Here is a 12,950-nt window from a genome sequence, read left to right as displayed (position 1 = left end):
AAAAAAAAAAAAAAAAAATTAAAAAAAAAATTTAATTAGAAATATAATAAAAAGAAATTTTCCAAGAGGACCACCCATCTAGGATGACCACTTTCCTTCTTGACAATGGTCAATGGGTTCTCCTACATTTCTTGAACAAGTTCCACTGTACTTACTATGCTAGTTACCGTTGTCTCCTGCCAGATGGATCATTTAGAAGTCTTTCAGGAAAACTGTAGGCTTTCAAGGAGGCGCCAGGCAGTCTAATCAGTTGGCTGTGATGTAGGACCTGAACAGAATGAGAATAAATCATAGTAAGTCTCAAGTGAAAACTACTCTTTTTATTCAACTCTACAACTGTAATGAATAATAATTTAGGTCTTTAGTTTAGCACTACCTAAAACCAAAGTCAGAAATGGCCCCCTGCCTCTTCACTTTTAGCCCGAAACCCAAAATCTAAAAAGGAACGACTTCCATAATGAGCGACCACCTCAACAAACAAAATAGAGAAGGGACTTAAACCTTACCCTCTTTCTATTTCATAGTGGTCACTCATTTCGGAATTCCTCCCTCAAAAAAATTAAGAGGCTAAATTCTCTCTCTCTCTATATTCTCAAATTGATTGGGATCTTCCAAGCCTTCCTCAACTCTACTCCCTACTCCTTAACTCTCAATCTCCGATAAGCCATTCCCAGCGGCTCGAGGTCAGAACCACTGTGCCAGTGAGCTGCTCGCAGTGGCTTGAGCACATTCCTTTGCGACGACTCCGACATCAAATTACTTTTCTTTTCGGCAATTGCCGAAAACAAGTCTCTTTTATCTGGAGTTCATTCATAAGATGAAGAAGTATCAAAATGGTTGACTTGTTTTGAATTACAAAGAGGTTAGCTGTACTTACTAGCTTGCCAACCCGTCTAGCCGTACTTCCTGCCAGTCTAGCCGTATTTAGGTTAGGCCCTATTGACCGAAACCTGTTGGGTACACAGTCTCATTAGATCTAGTAATTATTACTGTTTAAAATACATGCATGTCAGTAAGGCACCTCTTGCTTTTGTCTGAAATACTTTAGGTATTGCAAACTAAAATTTTATTTACAATTCAGCCATCATCATTAAGTATGGCTAGCCTTCCAGTCTAGCCATACGTATTTTAGGCCTCCTGTTGAGCACACAGGTCTTCTTAGATTCAGGTTGACAATACATGCACTGTCAGTTAGGCACTTTTTTATTTTGTCTCAAATACAAATACTTTAGGCATTGCAAACTAAAAATTTATTTACAATTCAGTAGGTCTACTTTTTTGCTGTTTGTCAGTCCAGCCATCATAATATAAGCAGGGTTCATTTTTGCTATGAATGACTATGGGTCAACTGACCCACTCAGGCCAAAATCAATTGGTCAGTCTTGTCAGTGATGGCTCAAGTTTGTAGGCAACATGCATGGAGAGTTGTTCTCGGTTGTCTTTGTATAAGTTAAAGTAACATGCCATGCAAGCGTTTTACGGAGAAATAGTGGATTAATGACTTACCAACAATATCTGCTTGCGATGCTTCAAATTCCCATCTCTACCCTCCCTTTGACAAGCAATGACAATGAAAAATTAAACTTTTATCCAAATTGCTTAAAAACAGGCTTAAATGAAAATAGAGTAAATTCTAAGAACAATGATTTTTAAATTTAAAAAATCCATTAATAAATAAAAATAAGTAATTGGGATTTTTGTTTGTAAAATTTTGGGGGACCAAATATCGCCAAAAGTGGGACATGTCTCGATGTATTTTGAGGAAAAACTGTTCATAAGTCAGTAATGACTAATCAGAGTATATGAATGAAACTTGGCATCTTCGACTTTTAGTGAAGAATCTAGTCCTGCTATCACTTTTTCGATGTCTTTATTACTTTGGATCTTAAAGACTAATATTTGCAAGAAATCTATTGAATTGCGTGACGTCGTTTTTACTGTGACTGATCACCCCTTCTAAAACTAAGTAAAGCCGTATCGGGAAAACCCGCAATGAAGTCATTGGTAACCTATTTAGAATAGGCAGCCATTCACATGCTGCCTAGCGATCAGCGCCTCTAGCATGACCTGTAATTTACTACGTCATTTTCCATAAGGAATGCTGAAATTTTCCATTGAAAAAATATCAGTGTTCAACCCTTTATAGCTGCGTATAGGCCTGCGCGCTTCCAGGGTTTAAGTTTGTCCACTTGTAGTGTCCGGTTTGATAGTTTATGAGCGCCAGCAAAGGCAAAGGGTAGCTTAAAGTAGAGGGCTGTACACATAGGGGCCTTGATGCTATGCTATGCTGTATGGGAGGGCTGTATGCATAGCCACGAGGCTATGCATGCGGGAGCCGTATGCATAGCAACTTCGATATAAAAAACAGAGTGTCTACATACATGGTAACCGGGCACCTAGCCTCAGTGTCTACGTACACAGTAACCGGGCACGTAGCCTCAATATCTACGCACACGGTCAACGGCAACTGGGCATATAGCCTCAGTGTCATGTACACGGTAATCGGGCAAGTAGCCTCAATATCTATGTACACGGTAACCGGCAACCGGGCATGTAGTCTCAGTGTCACCAGAGACTATATTAAATGGCTGATGTTAGGGGACCGTACGCCCCAATAGCGCTTGGCGCTAGGGGACCGTACGCCCCCATAGTGTTAGGCGCTAGGGGACCGTATGTCCTACCTGTGCTAAGGCGTGATGTTACGGGACCATAGGCAGATGTGCATGCATCTGGACTTTGGTTCACCCACGGCCACTAGATACCTCACAATCGTATTCAGACATTTTAAACATTCTCCTAGTAATAACTCCTTACATCAGGAGCTTCGTTAAACTGGCCATTTTCCTCCTGTATTTTTGCAAAGTCCAGATGCATGCACATCTGCCTACCGTCCCGTAACACCACGCCTTAGCGCAGGTAGGACATACGGTCCCCTAGCGCCTAACACTATGGGGGCGTACGGTCCCCTAGCGCCAAGCGCTATTGGGGCGTACGGTCCCCTAACAATAGCCATATTAAATACTTTCTGGTGTCACGTACACGGTAACCGGGCAGTTCAGAACTCCCAAGTTCAGTTATTAAATTGTTATCCGGTGTTGCTTCGTCCCCACCCCTTCCCCTGACTGTATCTTTTAAAAAATCAATAATCTCTCCCCCCCCCATTCCGGAGCCCTATACTTCGCAGCGCACTGACTTTGAAAGAACTTTGTGAGCCCAATCGGTACTCACAATGTGATGCATACGCACAGGTTCACTGACCTGTCACGATGGCGAGCCCGACAAGACGCTTGTATGACTTTCTTTTTTTCAGCAAGTGACAGCACAGCACAAATATTGATTTATTCCGGTTACCGAGTAGGCTACGTAGATACTGAGACTAGGTGCTCAGTTACCGTGTACGCAGACACTCCGTATAAAAAATGGAGTAGGCTAAATGTTTTCCTATCATTCAAGCATGAGAAAAGCGACAGGCACAGCTATTTTACTTTCGAAAGTGGCTATTCTCACCCGCCCGGAAGTTCTCGCAAGATCAATTCCTCCCCTCTTCTCTCTCTCTCTGTCTCTTTCTGAATACTGTCTATCGGTGTGGACGATCAAATTGACCAAAACAAAGTTAAAAAATGATGTTAAAACACAAAAGACAAAAGTAAATTAATTTGGTTGTCTACAAAGATGCTACGGCTATTTAACTTTTCGAATCGAGCCGAACTACGCGGGTCGCCATTTTGTTTTGCCCGGAAATTCTCGCGCTACTCCTCTCTCTCTTTCTCTCTCTCTCTCCACTGCCCACAGACAAAATTGTACGCTTTTAGTAGGCTACAGTTGTAATGGAACGTTTGTTCACGGAACAGAATTCTACAATTTTTCTGTTATCACAGTGTAGAATTCTGTGGTTTAGGGTGAACGCAAAATTTGGTGAACGCGCACCGGGTGAGAATAGCCACAAGACTCGCCTGCACTATTCTCACTCCGGGTGAGAATAGAGGTGGCCTTTACTTTCAGTTTCACTCTCAATCTCAACAATAACTCTAGATATCTAGAGAATTCGGTGCTTTTTCGGTAGTTCCCACCCCCCTTATTTGAGCCTGACCTACATCTAGATCTAGATCTAGATCTATACTTTTGATTCGCGATGAGCTAAGATATCAAACCTAACAATAGCAAAACATTAAATTGTGGTAAAATTCAGGGGGGCATGCTCCCCTGAAACCCCCCTTCCTATTTTTGTTAGGTCAGGGGTCAGGGGGGCAAGCCCCCCTGAAACCCCCTTACTCTTGGGGCCAAAACCCGTGAATAACAATTGCGGGGTGAGAACTACCGAAAAAGCGCCGAGAATTCAGTCTAAGTCAAGTTCGGTCTTCTGCACACAAGATAGATCTAGATTCTAGATCTAGAGTCTAGAGATACTAGAATCTAGATCTAGAGTCAAACAGCATCACCGCGCACCTTGTTGGGTGCGCAACCCCCGGTCTCCTGCTTTGTTTTCGATAAGAACAGCGAAAACGAGGTTACTTTATGTGAGCATGCGCAGTAACAACTAAATTGCACTTTCGTTTTGGAGGTTCCTGTCTACACACGTGATTCTACGGTGTCAGTAAGTTTTGCCCCTTCATATTGATTGTTTTCGTAATCGGAGTCGGTGAATTACTAAGCGCTTGAGTGGTCGATTATTTAGCTCTTCTGGTTAATCTAGCTCTTATGTATCGTAGAATGTACACTAAAATCGAGCCCAAATGATCGCAGGCTGCTTCTGAATGCCTGGAACATGCCCGATGGGGTTGCGCACTGAAGCGGACCAAATTTGCCCCGTCCGTTTTGGTGCGCAATATCGGCTTTTGACATTTGGCATTGACAGTGTGGCTTCTTGTAGCCTTAGTTGTTTCACTTATTTCTTTAGGACCTGCGTTGCGCACTGAAACAGACTGTTTTCTTTCCTTTTGGATGCTTTATATTGCCAATGGGAGATGATCAGAATGTATTAATGTCAAAATTAATCAATATATATGGAAATGGGATATGGACATGGTTGTCATTTAATCCCCAAAATGACCAATTTCTTCTTTTCACGTCTTCTTCTTTTTCTTTTTTGTTCTTTTCCTTTAAGTTTAAGAATACTATTCTTGGTCTAGTCTAATTCTTGTTTTCTTCTTTCCCCTTCTTGTGTCCACAGCACCTTTTCTTTCTTATCAATTATCAAAACAACACAGTGTAAGGAAATCTCCCATAAACCACTGAATATGGCCCAACCAAATAAAAATTACTCTCAAGAAATAATCGAGGAAGCAGTGAAGCTGGTCAGGTCCAAGAGTATGACACTATATGGTGCTTCAAAAACGTTTAAAATCCCCCTCTCCACTTTGGGTGACAAGGTGCGGGGGAGAAGGGCCGTCAAGCCTCAAGTTCATAAGCTGCTCACTGACGAGGAGGAGGAGAGATTGGTCATGTGGATCAAAGTTCATGCCCAACGGTCAATGGGGCGCACCCACGAAGACGTGCGGCAAAAGGTGAAGGAAATATTAGACCTGCGAGGAGCGTCAGTAAGGAGAGAAGATGGCCTTCCTGGTAAGGACTGGGTGACCAACTTAAAAAAACGTCACCCAGGACTTAGCCTCCGATCCCCTCAAGCTCTTGGCAAGGAGCGAGCCCTAGTGCAGGAGAAGGACATTAGGGACTGGTTCTCCGAAATGAAGAAATATCTCGACTCTCGAGACCCAGCCCTCCTCAAAAGCCCAGATAGAATCTTCAACGCAGATGAGACTGGTTTCGCGTTCGCACCTGTCTCCAAGCGAGTCCTGGCCCCGGTGGGCATGAAGCATGTGTATAACATCTGCAATAACACGAAGAATCAGATAACAGTGTTGGCATGTGCATCAGCTGCTGGGGAATACGTGAATCCCTTGCTGGTTTTTCCGAGGAAAAGAATGCCCTCAGCCAACTTCCTTGCTGGCTTCAAGGACGCGTTCATGCAGCTATCAAGCAATGGATGGGTGAACGTTACCATCTTCCACACCTTCATAAAGGATGTATTTATACCATTCATCGCGGAAAAGCCAAAGCCAGTCGTCCTTTTCGTCGATGGACACACAAGTCACAACAGTGACATTGGCACGCTCGAGATGTGTGAGGAACATGGCATCATACTCTATGGCCTTCTTCCTCATGCCTCTCACATAATTCAGCCTCTAGACCTATCGGTATTCGGTTCCATGAAGGCAAGATGGTCGGTGGTGGTGAAGCAGCACCTGGAGGAGACAGGGGAGACGCCATCAGCGGCCAATTTTTCGCACCTGTTGAAAAAAGTGTGGGAGCATTGTGCCAGGCCAGAAGCCAGCCTGAAAGGTTTCAGACGTTCAGGCATCTTTCCTTTTAACCCAGAGAGCCCTCTGACAAGTGGCAAAATGGAGGCCAGTAGGAGTTTCTTCTCCAGCCCTGAAGGTACCTCAGCAACTCCTGATATCCCTCAACAAACTCAAACACCACCAAGAGCCTTGCCTCCACCGTCAACAACCCCTTCATTGTCATCAGCATCCACTTCAGGACTGCACAAATACTTTTCACTAATACCACGGGCCTCTCCACCTCCACCAGCAACGACTCCACCTCCACCAGCAGCGACTCCACCTCCACCAGCAGCGACTCCACCTCCACCAGCAGCGACTCCACCTCCACCACAAGCGACTCCACCACCACCAGCAGCGACTCCACCTCCACCAGCAGCGACTCCACCACCACCAGCAGCGACTCCACCTCCACCAGCAGCGACTCCACCTCCACCAGCAGCGACTCCACCTCCACCACAAGCGACTCCACCACCACCAGCAGCGACTCCACCTCCACCAGCAGCGACTCCACCACCACCAGCAGCATCACCGACACCTCTTGCTGCTCTTCCATCTCTAGCACCAGCGACTCCATCTCCAGTACCTACTCTCCAACCACAACCAGCTACCCAAGCCACTCCTCTGCCTCTACCACTAGCACAGTCCACATCCCAAGCCACCTCTGCAGCTACTGCCCTCCCTCAGGTGGCTACAACCAAGCTCGATGCCGTCAGTTCCCTTCTGCGCCTGTCCTCCATGTTAGGCATCATCAGATGTGAAAGCTACCTGGATATGCTGAAGGGAAGAAAGACGTCAGAGGACAAAGAATTTCAAGAATTTCAGAGGACACTGGTGGCAGCAGGTGTACTCGAGGTTCAAGACCAGGGCATCCCAGCCTCATCTGTTCCCTCCAGACGCAAAAGCTTGGATGACCTGTTTGCCCCACCCCAACTCCCAAACAACAAGAGGGGCACAGCTTCCAAAAAGAACTCCTCATTGACCATGGCCTTCAGTTCAGATCAGTACAGGAACTTCTTACAAGGAAAGGAAGACAAGGCCAGGATGGAGAAAGAGATGAAAGAGAGAAGGAAGAAAGATCGAGAGGAAGCAAAAGCAAGAAAAGAGCAAGAGAAGAAGGAGCGTCAGGAAAAAGCTAGAGTTGAGCGAGAGAGAAAGATACAAGAGAAAAAGGAAACACAGGAGAGGAAGCAGTTGGAGCGACTGCTAAATAGTAATAAAAAGAGAGGAAGGGAAAGTAGCAGTGAAGAAGAAGAAGAAGGCATGGTTTTGGAAAGTGATGATGATGTGGAACTTGGTGTTGAGGAGAGCAGATGCAAGCAGTGCAACAAGGAGGAAGGTGACAGCAGATGGATTCAGTGTGACCTGTGTGATGCCTGGTTTCACTTTACCTGCTCCGGCTTGCCATCCGATGCTACTATGAATGAAGACTTTTATTGTAAAAACTGTGTTGGTGGAGTTCGTGGAAACTGAGACAATGGATACTTTTTATTTCATGTAAACAGGAAGCCAGCTGTATTTATGTGAGTTGACTCTATGTTGTGTATGTCACTGCCTAATATGATAGATGTGTTTGTGTGTGTGTGGCTTTGATTTAGCATTAATTTTAATATTGTTTTATGACATTTGTCCTATATTATTACAAAATGTATTCACCAAGGTGAAAACTAGTCTGAATTGGTCCATATTTCTTCTTTGTTAATCCACCAAACCGTATACATGGTACTATTGCGCACTCAACCAGACGATATGTTGCACCCAAACAGAAACCTTGCGCACCAAACCAGACACACGGTACCAAACAAACACCACCACAACATAGGAATTTTAAACTGCTGGGTTTTGTATGATAGCTACACCGTATAGAGGAGGTCTTTTTAACTCTTCTGGTGAAAAAATCATGAAGATCCACCAGTAACTTCCGGAGATATCAACAAAAGATCGCTTATGGTATATCGCACCCCAGGATCTACTCTAGATATAGAATCTAGATCTAGATCTAGATTTTTAGATCTATATATTCACGCACAGCAACCGAATCTGCGAATCCCAGAGAACATGTTTGGTGCGTCATTCATTAATAACAATATCAATAATGTCAATACAGTAAGTTACACACTGAGTCACTGAGTAACTTCGTAAGAGTAAGATAACATCGCGATACGAAAAATTCATTTTTCATTCAACCAAGAGAATCTACATTTCTTACATTTGGAATAAAAGTAGAGTCTAGTACCTTGTATACAAACACAGTAGCCTAGACAATTGAGCCAAGTCAATTCGGCAATGCGGATGGGGAGATCTTGTACTCTCTCTGTTGAATATTACCACAATATCAGCCTTGTCAGTCAGTTTCATCAGGACCAAGCCAAGCGTGTTCTATTTCGTTTCGAGAGATATTGTTGACAAAAAGAAGGCATGATTTTTAGGGCGAAAATCTAAAAAGTCAGATCACACCACAACCCTATTTTCCAGAACAATTCAATAAAAACGCAACGCTTGTCTTGCTTGTCATGGTGCAACATAATAAATTAATAAAATTTAGTCATGTCCTGCTCCAATATTACGCAATGTAGGGTAACTAGCCTAAAAACATTGAAAAGGCGATTGAACAATGCTGTAGTTTTTATCTGTTTTTTTCTCTTGAATTCGTGATTTTCGCAATTTCTAGAGTAAAGAAATTCGTGAATCTAGGCTAAATACATGCAGCAAAATCGTTCGGGAAGGGGTGGTGCACTGGATTCCGTGATATTGGCCGGACGACTCATTGAGTCAAAAAACAAAATGGGCTGAACGCGAACAAAAAAAAAAAAAAAAAAAAGCCCGCTGCACAGCAGGCCTATTGTTCTTCCAAATGTCCTTTCCCAACTGGTCGGCATACCTATTTTAATCAACTTCTCTGTGTCCGGGCTCCGCGGGAAAAGGAGAATTTAGGCTAAGAGCCCCTCTTTTCTGGGGAAGCCTGAATTATATGTTACACTGGCTGGAACGATCAAAGTAGATATGTGGGTGGTTGGCGGGTGCTCTGGTTTGGTTCGCTTCTTCTTTCCTATCAAACATCTACCGTCCTTATCTTCCCTTCTTCTTGTTTATGCTTGTTACTCTCTTGTAACACCTCTAATCTTCTGGCGCTCATATGACCTTATGCAGTTGCGAGCGCCGTAAAACCCCTACTAAAACTAAGCTAAAAAGTAGATCTAATCAAATTGTATGTTCTTATAATATGAGGTTGATCATGGTGTAAATAATCACGGTAGTGGCAATTAATTGCAATAAGACAAAGACGTAGGTCCACTCCAGTTGCCTCAATAGGACTCATGCGTCTTAATCTTAATATGTCTTGGTAGATAATTTTGCAACAAACTAATTAATATTATGTTAATAGGGAGGAGAGCCCAAAAATTATCGCACGTGGATTATAGGCCTATTGTAGAAATGTTGTTGTATTGTTGTTGTTGTTGTTGTTTCTGTTGTTGTTGTTGTTGGTGATGGTGGTCCTTAATTCCTCCTCCCCGTCCTCGTCCTACTCCCTCTTCCCCTCCTCCTGCTCCTCCTCCTCCTCCTCCTGCTCCTCCTCCTCCTCTTCTTTTTCTTCTTTTTCTTCTTCTTCTTCTTTTTCTTCTTCTTCTTCTTCTTCTTCTTCTTCTTCTTCTTCTTCTTCTTCTTCTTCTTCTTCTTCTTCTTCTTCTTCTTCTTCTTCTTCTTCTTCTCCCCTCCTCCTCCTCCTTTTCCTTTTCTTCTTCTCCTCCCCTCATCCTCTTCCTCTTCTTCTCCCATCCTCCTCCTCCTTCTCCTCCTCCTCCTCCTCCTCTTCTTCTTCTTCTTCTTCTTCTTCTTCTTCTTCTTCTTCTTCTTCTTCTTCTTCTTCTTCTTCTTCTTCTTCTTCTTCTTCTTCTTCTTCTTCTCCCCTCCTCCTCCTCCTCCTCCTCCTCCTCCTCCTCCTCCTCCTCCTCCTCCTCCTCTTCTTCTTCTTTTACTTCTTTTTCTTCTTCTTCTTCTCCCTTCCTCCTCCTCTTCTTTTTCTTCTTCTTCTTCTCCTCCTCCTCTTCTTCTTCTTCCCCCATCCTCCTCCTCCTTCTCCTCCTCCTCTTCTTCTTCTTCTTCTTCTCCCCTCTTCTTCTTCCTCCTCCTCCTCCTCCTCCTCCTCTTCTTTTTCTTCGATTGCGAACGCCCTTCTTTGGACCAGCTCTTTTCAATTTGGGAAACAGTTTGCCACCATAATTCGTCTGTCAGCATATAAGATTAAGTCGGTTTCATAGATACGTTGCACAGGTAGGCCAAAACACTTAATATGCCAACTTAACCCTTCTCATATCTCTACCATTTTATTTGTACCATGCTACAGAATTGTATACAGCCGATGATTCCTTTGATGCCCCCTCCCCCTGCCTTTCGGGAAAAAAGGCCAGTTTTCTTTTCTTTTTATTTGATGAAGTCGTGAACACTAATTGAGGCACCACAATGCAATTTTTCTAACGTGACCAAATTTGAAGACAACTCAGTATATATATATATATAATATATATATATGTGTGTGTGTGTGTGTGTGTGTGTGTGTGTGTGTGTGTGTGTGTGTGTGTGTGTATTGCTCTTGTGAACGGTTGATTGATTGAGTAGTGAGTAAGAGTTTTACTCTCTTGTGAACGGAAAGGCGTTAACACTCAAAGAAATAGATTTTTTTACGTAAGCCTAATCAAAAAGTGGCACACTTCTTTTTATTTTGAATTAAGAGCAGGTTTAACACATTTTGAATGTATACTTGGTTGTCTTGTCCTCCCTTTATTACACAAAGCCCCTTATTGACTTAATCCTCATGCATTTTTTTATTAGTGGATTTTCTTTTCTTAAAAAAAAAAAAAGTTTTAATAAGAGTTTTACGGCACTTGCAACACAATAAGGTCATAATCAAATTACCGAAGAATAAATGTGTTACAGGAGAGTGACGTACACAAAAAAGGAGGAGCGATAAAGACGACAGATGTTTGAAAGGAAAGAGCAAACCACACTAGACCACCCGCCAACCACCCACTGGATTTTCTTTAGGGGTAAAAATAAACAATAAACAAACAATAAAAAAGAAGCCTTCTTTTTTTTTCCTTCTTGTCCCTAAAGTCAGCATGCAAGCTATGATTTACGTTTCAGCTAAGACCTTGCGGTGTCTCTCTCACTCACCCGCCAATAAGGTTAGCCAGGCGGTTTTTCTGAGTGTTGCACTGACACCCGTCAATATGGCCAAGTCCTGGAAGTCAGGGCGAGGGAGGTCAATAAACAGTAATATAAATACAGCTCCTGCTTGATCTCCTACTGTTCCCTGTAACACCGCTAAAGGTGAGGTACAATCTTCACGGAAAATCCCATTTCATATGAAATGTGCTAATATAATATAACATAATAAGCATATCAGTGCTTAGAATTTAATCCAGAGGCGAACATATCGACTGTCTGTAAGCCAATTGGACGTTGTTTTCTTATGGTTTAAAAACGTTATTGTTTAGAGACCGTTCTAAGTCAAGGTTTCGGTTTGTGGCTCGTAGAAACCCAATCTGATCCAGTAAGGCAACTGTAGGGTAGTGATTAGGCTCTTTGTCTTTGCAAACAGAGACGAGAGTGCAATTCTCGAATGAGTGTTAAAAAAACCTATAGCACATTCATCTCAATCTGTCAGAAAGGGATTTTGCATCCTTTTCAGCTCATGTGGCCTTCGCAGGCAGGATTGAAGCAGCACATCCCTTAAATAATCTAAATAGTGCAGATGGGAGGCAGAAAACATGGACAAATACATTCCATTTTTTCCCCGATTCTGTGCTCTGTTTGAGTAACTGTTTAAAACAAATGTCCTTCGGGTAGTTGGAAGACGCCACAGGTAGGTAGGTCCAACTTCTTCTTCCTTCTGTTGTTTATGTCTATCTTGATGTTTCCTTGCACAAAATGACCGCTGCTGTGTTGTGTCCATACACACCCTCTGAACTCAAAAGGACTGGTTTATTTTCCCTCTACTACAAAAGTCCATCTGCCCCTGTGCCAATTACATCAGTACAATGACGATAAAAAGAAAAGTTTATTAACAAAGCAAAGCACAAGAGCGACTCAACATGAAATATACAATTTATTTCCCAGTGTCAAGCGCAAATATATCCTTATATATATATATTATATTATAATACAATAATGTGATGGTGCAAGTCGTGACAGATATATACATCAAATATTTTCCAGTCTGTGTTTTCAGTAGACAAAAACCAATTCACTATTGCCCATGCACTGTCTTCTTCCGTTCTTTGAGTGCATATGTGTAAAGATAGTGTGTGCTTGAGAAAAGAGAGAGAGGTTTTCATTTATAAATCCTGCTCGTTCATGTGTGTATGACTTGTAAGTATCAAACTGGCAGGATGTGTGCAGGTAGAAAAAAGCCCCTTCAGAAAAACTTACGAGTAATAATTGACTTACTTATCACACAGACACGCAGCTCCTCATTACCTCTTATCAGGAGCTACTGTTGCTGGACAAATACTGCTTTTGAAACCATATAAATGAATTGAGAAGGAGTACTATCTCCATCAGATACTATCTGTTCCTTCCACACAACCAAAGTATATTTAATATATTAAAAAA

The 12,950-nt window shown here is 42.7% G+C and overlaps 1 protein-coding gene across 1 annotated transcript in view; it reads right to left on the bottom strand.

The window, feature by feature from the left end:
- Positions 1-8,869, bottom strand: part of LOC101859933 (ubiquitin carboxyl-terminal hydrolase 40) — a 42,155-nt gene extending 33,286 nt beyond the window's left edge. Inside the window, exons 1-2 of the mRNA XM_005097763.3 lie at positions 8,575-8,869; positions 156-268 (exon numbers count right to left, since the gene is read on the bottom strand). The gene's annotated coding sequence lies outside the window, so the exon portion shown is untranslated. The remainder of the gene's footprint in view (positions 1-155; positions 269-8,574) is intronic.
- Positions 8,870-12,950: the final 4,081 nt, after the last annotated feature.

This window comes from Aplysia californica, unplaced genomic scaffold (assembly GCF_000002075.1).
Source record: "Aplysia californica isolate F4 #8 unplaced genomic scaffold, AplCal3.0 scaffold00163, whole genome shotgun sequence".
Classification (NCBI taxonomy): domain Eukaryota; kingdom Metazoa; phylum Mollusca; class Gastropoda; order Aplysiida; family Aplysiidae; genus Aplysia; species Aplysia californica.
This window is presented reverse-complemented; position numbering and strand designations above follow the sequence as displayed.